This window comes from Gossypium arboreum, chromosome 10, assembly GCF_025698485.1.
Source record: "Gossypium arboreum isolate Shixiya-1 chromosome 10, ASM2569848v2, whole genome shotgun sequence".
In the NCBI taxonomy this organism is placed as follows: Eukaryota; Viridiplantae; Streptophyta; class Magnoliopsida; order Malvales; family Malvaceae; genus Gossypium; species Gossypium arboreum.
The window spans coordinates 39,093,972-39,102,388 of NC_069079.1; the positions used below are offsets into that span (position 1 = coordinate 39,093,972).

At 36.6% G+C, this 8,417-nt stretch overlaps 1 long non-coding RNA gene across 1 annotated transcript; it reads right to left on the reverse strand.

Moving 5' to 3' along the window:
* Positions 1 to 736: 736 nt before the first annotated feature.
* LOC128281362 (uncharacterized) lies at positions 737 to 3,134 on the reverse strand. Its single transcript, XR_008271568.1, has 2 exons — positions 3,000 to 3,134; positions 737 to 885 (listed from the first exon to the last, which is right to left on the reverse strand). It is a non-coding gene; the product is annotated as an uncharacterized LOC128281362 (long non-coding RNA).
* Between the last annotated feature and the right edge of the window lie 5,283 nt (positions 3,135 to 8,417).

Below are 8,417 nucleotides of genomic sequence, written 5' to 3' on the forward strand. Positions count from 1 at the left end.
ATAACCGAACTTCAATATATTTTTATATTAACTCTGTAAATATTCTTATTTTATATTTATATAATCGGTTTACAAAAATGGAGTTCCAAAATCTCATTTTTCAACAACATTGAAATTTGGATCGTTACAACAACATTCCTTCGAACACGAGTAATATCTAAGTTATGGCATATCAATCAATTTTTTTAGCAGTTGTGTTAACATTGGGGGACATATTTGATTAGTTTTATCAACCATGTGCATTTCACCCTATTCCTTTTGAAATCAAATGTAGCACCCCAAACCCGGCCCAGAAGTTATGGCTGGATCCGGCATGCCACATCAAAACGTAAAAAAAATTTCCATTCTAAGTCCAGAAAATCGTACTTGATGTTCAAAAGATTAATTCATTAAGGGTTAAAGTGAAAGGAAGTCATGCACCGGTAGGAAACCGGAAAAGAGGTGGTGAGTCCATCGGATTTGTTTAAGTACCAAGCTCCTTCGGATCCAATCCTAGACATGCATACGCCATTGCCACACCTTAACGTCATGGATATTTCTAGGAAACCGATTTGATTAAGTCATTTTAGGAAAAGTGATTAATTTTGGAAAATACTTTCATTCGGAAGCTTTGCTTGTTGTCGTGTTATTTTGAAATCAACTGTTGTTTTTGAAAACGCGCCCTAAAGCTATCCAATTTCAACAGTTAAAATAAATATTATCTATCTTAATAAAACATATAAAAAACCATCAAAAATAAATAAGCGGCCTTATTACATTTAAAAGCCCAAAACCTCAAACATAATTAAAAGGATGTCCAGTTCACCAGAAGAAAATCAAACTTTCAGAACGGGTGGCCACTCCGAATTCCCTCACAGCTCCAAGCCCACTATGGTTGGGGATTTCCTGCGTGGATGAAAATAAAAGGGGTGAGTTTGGGGAAACTCAGTGTGTAAGGAAAACCCATTCAAAGCCCAAGTCAGCTCAAGCCTATTGGGCCTAAGCCCATTCAAGTTACAGTGGTACTGGGCCAGAGCCCTTTTCAGATTACAATAAACTGGGCCTTAGCCCCTTATTCAGATAATGAGATGGCCCATAGGCCCATTTCAAAATACATGCAACATCGGTAAACATATGCAAGCCCATTTGGGTAATAGTGGTACTGGGCCGAGCCCTTTTCAGATTATAATAAACCGGGCCTTAGCCCTTATTCAGATAATGGTATGGCCCATAGGCCCATTTCAAAATACATGCAACATCAAGAAACATATGCAAGCCCATTTGGGTAATAGTGGTCTTGGGCGAGCCCTTTTCAGATTATAATAAACCGGGCCTTAGCCCTTATTCAGATAACAAGATGGCCTATAGGCCCATTTCAAAATACATGCAACATCAAGAAACATATGCAAGCCCATTTGGGAGACTACTCAACCCACCAACCACTACACTCCACCCGTACCAGCCATACACTCCATGTGGGGAATAGCTCAACCCACCCAAATTTCAACACTCCACAATTCTGCGACCTTGCCGCTCGATTATCAAAGAATTGAGGCAAAGCCTCCAATCGTGGACAAGCCACTTTCAGATTTCTTCCGTCAATATCCCAATCCCATGCATCGATAATAACAACATGGCATGCAAGAAATAACAACAATCAAACATGCATTTAGGTCAATTTAACCCTAGGGGTATTTCGGTAATTTTGCACCTAGGGGTATAACGATAATTTTCCATACATAGGGGTATTATAGTAATTTAGCTGCTTTTAGGGTTTTTCATGCATATTCCTACTTTTCACGTACTAACGTAATCACGCATCGAGGGTTCTTACTGAATTGGGCTGTTGGCCCATCATTCCAATTTTGGTCCATTAAGCCCAAAAATATCGAGGGCACGTAAATCATGCACTTTGCGGTCCAAATTTTGTAGCTTACCAAAAACATTAATCGATTTACCTCACGAGCATTCGCACACTCAAAATCTAGAAAATACCGATTTTCGGCATTTCGACTTTTCGCTTTTGCCGATCCGGACTAAGAAAGAGGGTGTTAGTTACACACATTTGCGACGATATCTTGACGAGATCCACACACTAACGCCTACAATTGGATTACTAACACGTTAATCTAACTATTCAAATACGAACTACGTATTTATCCCTTACAATATTCGGCCAACCACACCTACAGATCATAGTAAGCTTATAAGAAATCAATAAGCAACCCATTAACAAATTTTTGTCAATGTTTACCACATAATCATAATTTCACCGCAAGCTGTCTTCCCGAGCAACAGTCACTAAATCATTTATAACTGGAGCTACGAAACTCCAAATCAAGTTCCGTTAATTTTCTCTGAAAATAGACTCATATATCTTCTATCCATAAAATTTTCAGAATTTTTGGTTTATCCAATCAATACCAGATTTTCTCAAAGTTTCCCATGTTTCACTGTTTGACTAATCTAACCACTCTTCATTACGAATCAAATTTCTCATTGTACAGAATTCAAAATATGTTCTTGTTTATTTCATTAGAAACTAGACTCAATAAGCTTTAATCACATAATTTATTCAGCTTCTAATTCATCTCCCACAATTTATGGTGATTTTCCAAAGTCACGTTACTGCTGCTGTCCCAAGCAGATTTATTACCAAATCACTCTTTCATACACCTATCTTGCATGCATGTTATTTAAACATGTATATCACCAATCAATCATCACATATCTATGATTTTTACTTAAGCATAATCTCCATTTCATCATTTCAAAGCACAACATGTTAGCCGATTTTTCCTTTTAGCATCTAAGGCACATGCATGCTCATTTGTTTGGCTCAACTTCACATATCTTCCATTTTTCATCAAAAGAACATGAAACAATAACCATTTCCTTCATTTTAATTCATGACCAAATGCTCACAACACAACCGAAAATCAAAATATACTTCAAGAGTTAAGGTAGAATCAAGAAGAACTCATGAACCTCAAAATAGAAGCAAGGTACCAAGAACTTACCTTCAATTTTTCTCCTCCTAATGACCGAATACTCAAGAGCTTTCTCCTCTCCTTTCTCTTCTCTAATTTTTAGCTATGATGAACAAAGATGGACAAAACTTTGTTCTTTTCACCCTTTTTTCTTTTAATAAAACTTCATATTTCATCCATTTAATTCTTTAATACAAAAGACATGATATTCTTATCATGAAACATTTACCTAACCCATTATCATGAAACATTTACCTAACCCATTATCATGGAACATTTACCTAACCTATTATCATGAAACATTTACCTAACCTATTATCATGAAACATTTACCTAACCTATTATCAATTTGTATCAATTTGTACCATAAATTATGGATATCAAGTGTACATTTTGTCTACAACAACATGATGACCAGCCACTACATGTAAAATGGGAGGTTTGTCATGCAAATCCTCCTATTTTGCACTCCTATTTATTTGGCCACTTCAATTTAGCCTATAGCATTTTCAAACATTTTCACATAGGTTCTATTTCAGAATTTCACCCCCTTTTTCTTATGGAACAAAAATTAACTAAAATTGTCGGGTTCTATCTTAAGTTTGGGCTTTCTAAAGGCCCACTAACATAATTAAATCTATGCCAACATTCACAGAATTCCCAAAAATTGGGGCGTTACATCAAACTTCTGCTTCGGAATAGAATCCAATGATTGTTAGAATATAGGTCAACTGCACTATCTTTGATTATTAGTTGCTTGTCAATTGAAAGACTCATTATTTTAGCTACAATTTCAATTTTATAGTAACGTCTTTCCAGAAAAAATGAAAAGTATGCATTTTTGTCCTTCATTTTTAAAGTAAAATGACAAGCAACTATGATGCCATTTGCATTTTAACTACTACGAATAAACCAAACCTTCACAAGTGATCTTTGATATGTAGATTTGACTCACCAAAATGAAGATTATGTCAAGCAAACAATTTGATTTTCATCCTGTTAAAAATTGCACAAAAAATAATATTTAATTTACTAAAATCTAAATAGAATTCTAATATTAATAAAATTTAATTGTAGTTAAATCTAATAATATCAAAATTAAATAATAGAATTGAGTAATTTTATTATGTTCATGGCTAGAGAGTTATGTTTTCATGTTGAAATTTTAATGCAATACTTTTTAACAATTGGTTACAGAGAAATAAGTTAAAAACAGAATGATAAAGTAGAAATTTTAGCATTTAATAAAAAAAAAGGTTTCAGATTTTATGTGAAATAAAAAAAAGGGGAGTGAATAATCCAAGTTTTTCGTATGTCGTTTGTCTAGCACTTTTTTCGTCTGCCCTTGTTGACACATTTAGATTCAGTTTTCTGGTGGTTTTACTAGCCTTCCTATCAGAGGTAGTGCTTTATTGGTGGATGAGTTAGCGAATATGCATCTTGCCGATGAGGATGATGAGGCTTTTCATAAGGATTCGAAAGTGTCTGATGATGATTTTCATTTTTTTTTTAGTCAGAACTTTCTTGACAGATAGTGTGGTCAATTTTTCATCCCTGTGAAACACTATGGCGAATTTATGGCACCCAATTGGGGGCGTCGCCATTTCTAATTTGGGTGAGAAACAATATTTGTTTATGTTTTTTATGTTGTTGATTTGAACAGGGTAATTGAGAGAATGTCTTGATTTTTCAATAACCATTTACTATTGTTGCACAATTTACAAATTGGAGAAGCTCCAGTTTAGTTGCCTCTTAATAATGCTATATTTTGGATTCAAATACATGATTTTTGTAACACCCTAAACCCGGCCTAGACATTATGGCTGAATCTGGCAATGCCACATGGAAGGGATTTGGCAAACGTATAACTTGATAAAAACCTCAAAAATCATAACCCTTTATTACTTTCGTTAAATTCAAATTATGTTTCAATTAGTCCACTTGTCTTAAAACATATCATTTTAGCGGAAGCCTATTTTGAATAAAATCGTTCGTGTTTAGAAAACAGTTCAATATCTGTAAAACCTTTGTTTTTGGTAAAAATCTGAGTTATAACACGTTTAGTAATTTTAAAATCATAGAATTTCAGTCTATCCCGAATTAAAATAAATGATTTATAAAATCTGAATTACATAAAATAAAACCTAGATTAAAGCAGAACATAAAAATTAAATCATAATCATAACCAGTTTGAACATATGGTTACCAAAAGGCTTCGCTGCACCGATCTGCCTAACTTTGTGGATTACTTGTAGAAATTAAATAGAAAAGGGTGAGTTTACGTAAACTCAGTGTGCAACCCCACAGAATTAAGCATGCACATAAACAACAAACTCAAAATCAGTCAAATGTAGATTTGGGGTTTAGATACAGATGCATACTTGGGCCTAAGCCCATCTTAGATACAGATGCAGAGATACAGATCAGAATTAGAAATTAGAAATCCTACCCCCATCCTCTACACACCATCTATAACCATCCCTACACACTATGTGGTGTTTAAAACACCCATCCGGGCCTACACACTGTGTTGTACCGATGCGGCACATATCAGATATAGTGCAGCGATGCTGCCAGATAATAGGCATCATCTGCCTTTCAGAACACTTCCTCCAAAAACATATATATCACCCCACCCCAATAACAGTAACAGATCATACATACAAAATTAACAGCTAATCATGTTTAACATGTGTTTATTAACAAATATTAGATAATCGTACGGATCAGTAATCAAATATACATAGTGTTAACATGCTCAGTATAGAACATCAATCAACCATATCATACAGTTTAGGGGTTTGTTAGCCCATACCGACCCTACATGAAACACTCTAAACCCAGCTTAGAAGTTTCGACCGAATCTGGAATGCTACATTGATCACCAAAGTGATTGTAGGAAAATTTTACAAAACAACTCATCTCAATGAACCAAAAGTCTTTAAAACCAACTAATAATCAGTCAATAAAATTTACAATAAGACTCAATATAAAACCTGAAATAAATGTACAAATGAAAATCTAAAACGGAAACTGTACCACAAAATTATAAAGCCTTACAGTTCAAAGTTAACCAAATAACAAAATCGTAACAGAAAACAACACTAATAATTTATTTGTCTGTGAGACTGTCTGAGACCTCCGCATACCAAGTCTAGCTTCTAGAACTTCGAAATGTACCTAAAAGGGGAAACAAAAGAGGTGGGTGAGCAACCCAAGCTCAGTGTGAGATCAAACCAGTTAAACTATAGAAGCCAAAACAGGATGTAAATAGAAAGCACAAGCGATTCGGTTTGAGCCAGAGGCGTAATTAACTTACAACACTATTCAGAATCAGTCGATATATGCAAAGCAAACTTACTGACAGATGACAGTTGAGCATATTCGCCCAAAATCAATATACCATAGGTGCCTTTCGGTCACATGGAAAAATCAGACACACACAGAGTCACAATAACAGTTTAGTCAAATAGTTGCAGACAGAATCTATAGAATTCACATAGGCACAAGTGCCTTTTAGTGAACAGTAACACATTCAGTCACAGTATCAGTAATTCTCAACCATTCAAAAGTTTCAATTCAGTTGAACAGATCAATCAGATGTATATGAATGCAAATGAGTTATAAAATTCCCACCCATCCAGCCAACACACCTCTCCGTCCTCCATTACTCCTCATAAGAGCTTTAAGTTCGTCCCACCAATCACTCCACTCAAGACCTCGTAAGGTTCATCCAGCCCTACATTCCAACTGATGTCATCCTGGATTGCCCGGCAATGATGGCTATCAGAATTGTCCACCACCCTCTGGGTATTGGGACCACCCTCGACTCTCTGGGTATTGAGGCTAACAGTGTGCAGATAAACTACTAGTTTCGTATATTACGCAACAAAACTAGCGTATCAGCTACACTGTGCAATGCGGTAAACCGCAGTACAGACATGCAGTATAAACTGCTAGATCAGATAATGGTATATAGCATAATTAATGTACATACGGTACAATGCAATGCAGTAATCCGCTACATTGATTGGTTGCAATAAAACTGGCAGTTCAGTCAATGATACGCAGCGATGTTGACGTATGTTCCGTACAGTGCAGTGGAGTAGTCTGCAGTACAGCCAAATTGTCCACGACCCTCAAGTATTGGGACCGCTCATGACCCTCTGGGTATTAAGGGCTAATAACCAACAGATCAACTGCCAGTTTAGTTCATTCAATCTTTCTTCTCTTCAAAATTCGGTCCAAAATAGTTTATGCATATGTATGTATGCAGTTAGATGTATACAATCAGAATACCAGTCTCAGATAATTAATCATAAGCAGACACTCACATCCAATCAGTCAGTTACAAAATCAGTCTCGAGTACACTCATAACCTGAATTCAGTAGCAAATGAAAATAAACAAGCATATCAATGACACGTACACAAATAGTCATACAGAACTAGTTGCACACACACTCACCCAACTAACCAGGCTCAGAATCAAACATGTCACATAACCAATCATAATTAACACCATATCCAAACTCAGATTAGAGTCGCAACTACCCTCACTAGAGCTTAACCAAGGGTTGGATAATATAGAGCAGTAATTACAAGTAAGTTTGACCTAAAAACAATATTTGGTGAGATAGAGCCACACGCCGGTGTACCCCGGCCGTGTGGGACAAACCAGGCCATTTAGGGGTCTAAACACCCGTGTGAATGGTAGCACACGACCATGTGACAGAGGCACACGCTCGTGTGAAATAGGGACACGGTCGTGTGAACAGGCCGTGTAACTCACTGTCTAATTTGCTAAAATAAGGTGTAAGGTAGGCACAGGCGTGTGAGACCCGTGTGTCAACTAGACACGACCATGTTTCGAAACACACGCCCATGTAGGATCCCTAAATCCCCAAATCCACCAGACAGCAGTGTGACCAGGCCGTTTGATTCCAAACCTCTGAAACCTTAATTCCCAAACCCACACGCCCGTGTGCCCAAAGGACACGGCCGTGTGAATTTAGACAAAATCCCCAAATCGGCCACACGACCGTTTGTGGCACCCAATTTGGCCTGGAACCCTAGTAGTAAGGGTGATCACAAAACCACCCTAGAATAGCCCCAAATTTACCGTTTCAGCCACCAGAACCGTCCATAACCTTTGCCCTATCAACACATATCAAAAAGTGACAATTCCCATATCTTTCATCGACTAAAAACCTAAAAGCAATGGTTTAGCCTACAGTCAAGAAAAACCAATAGAGAGTTTGCAAATTAAATAGATAAAAAGAAATAGCATAGTTACAGTTTGAATTCCACACTTGTTTGCGATCGGAGAAGATGACAGAGGTGTGAGATTCTTGAATCCAAAAATTACCTATTTTCGTAAGAAGAAAAGAGCAAAAAGTAAAAATAATTAGAGAGGGAGAGGGAGAGGGAGAACGTGTAACTCAAAAATA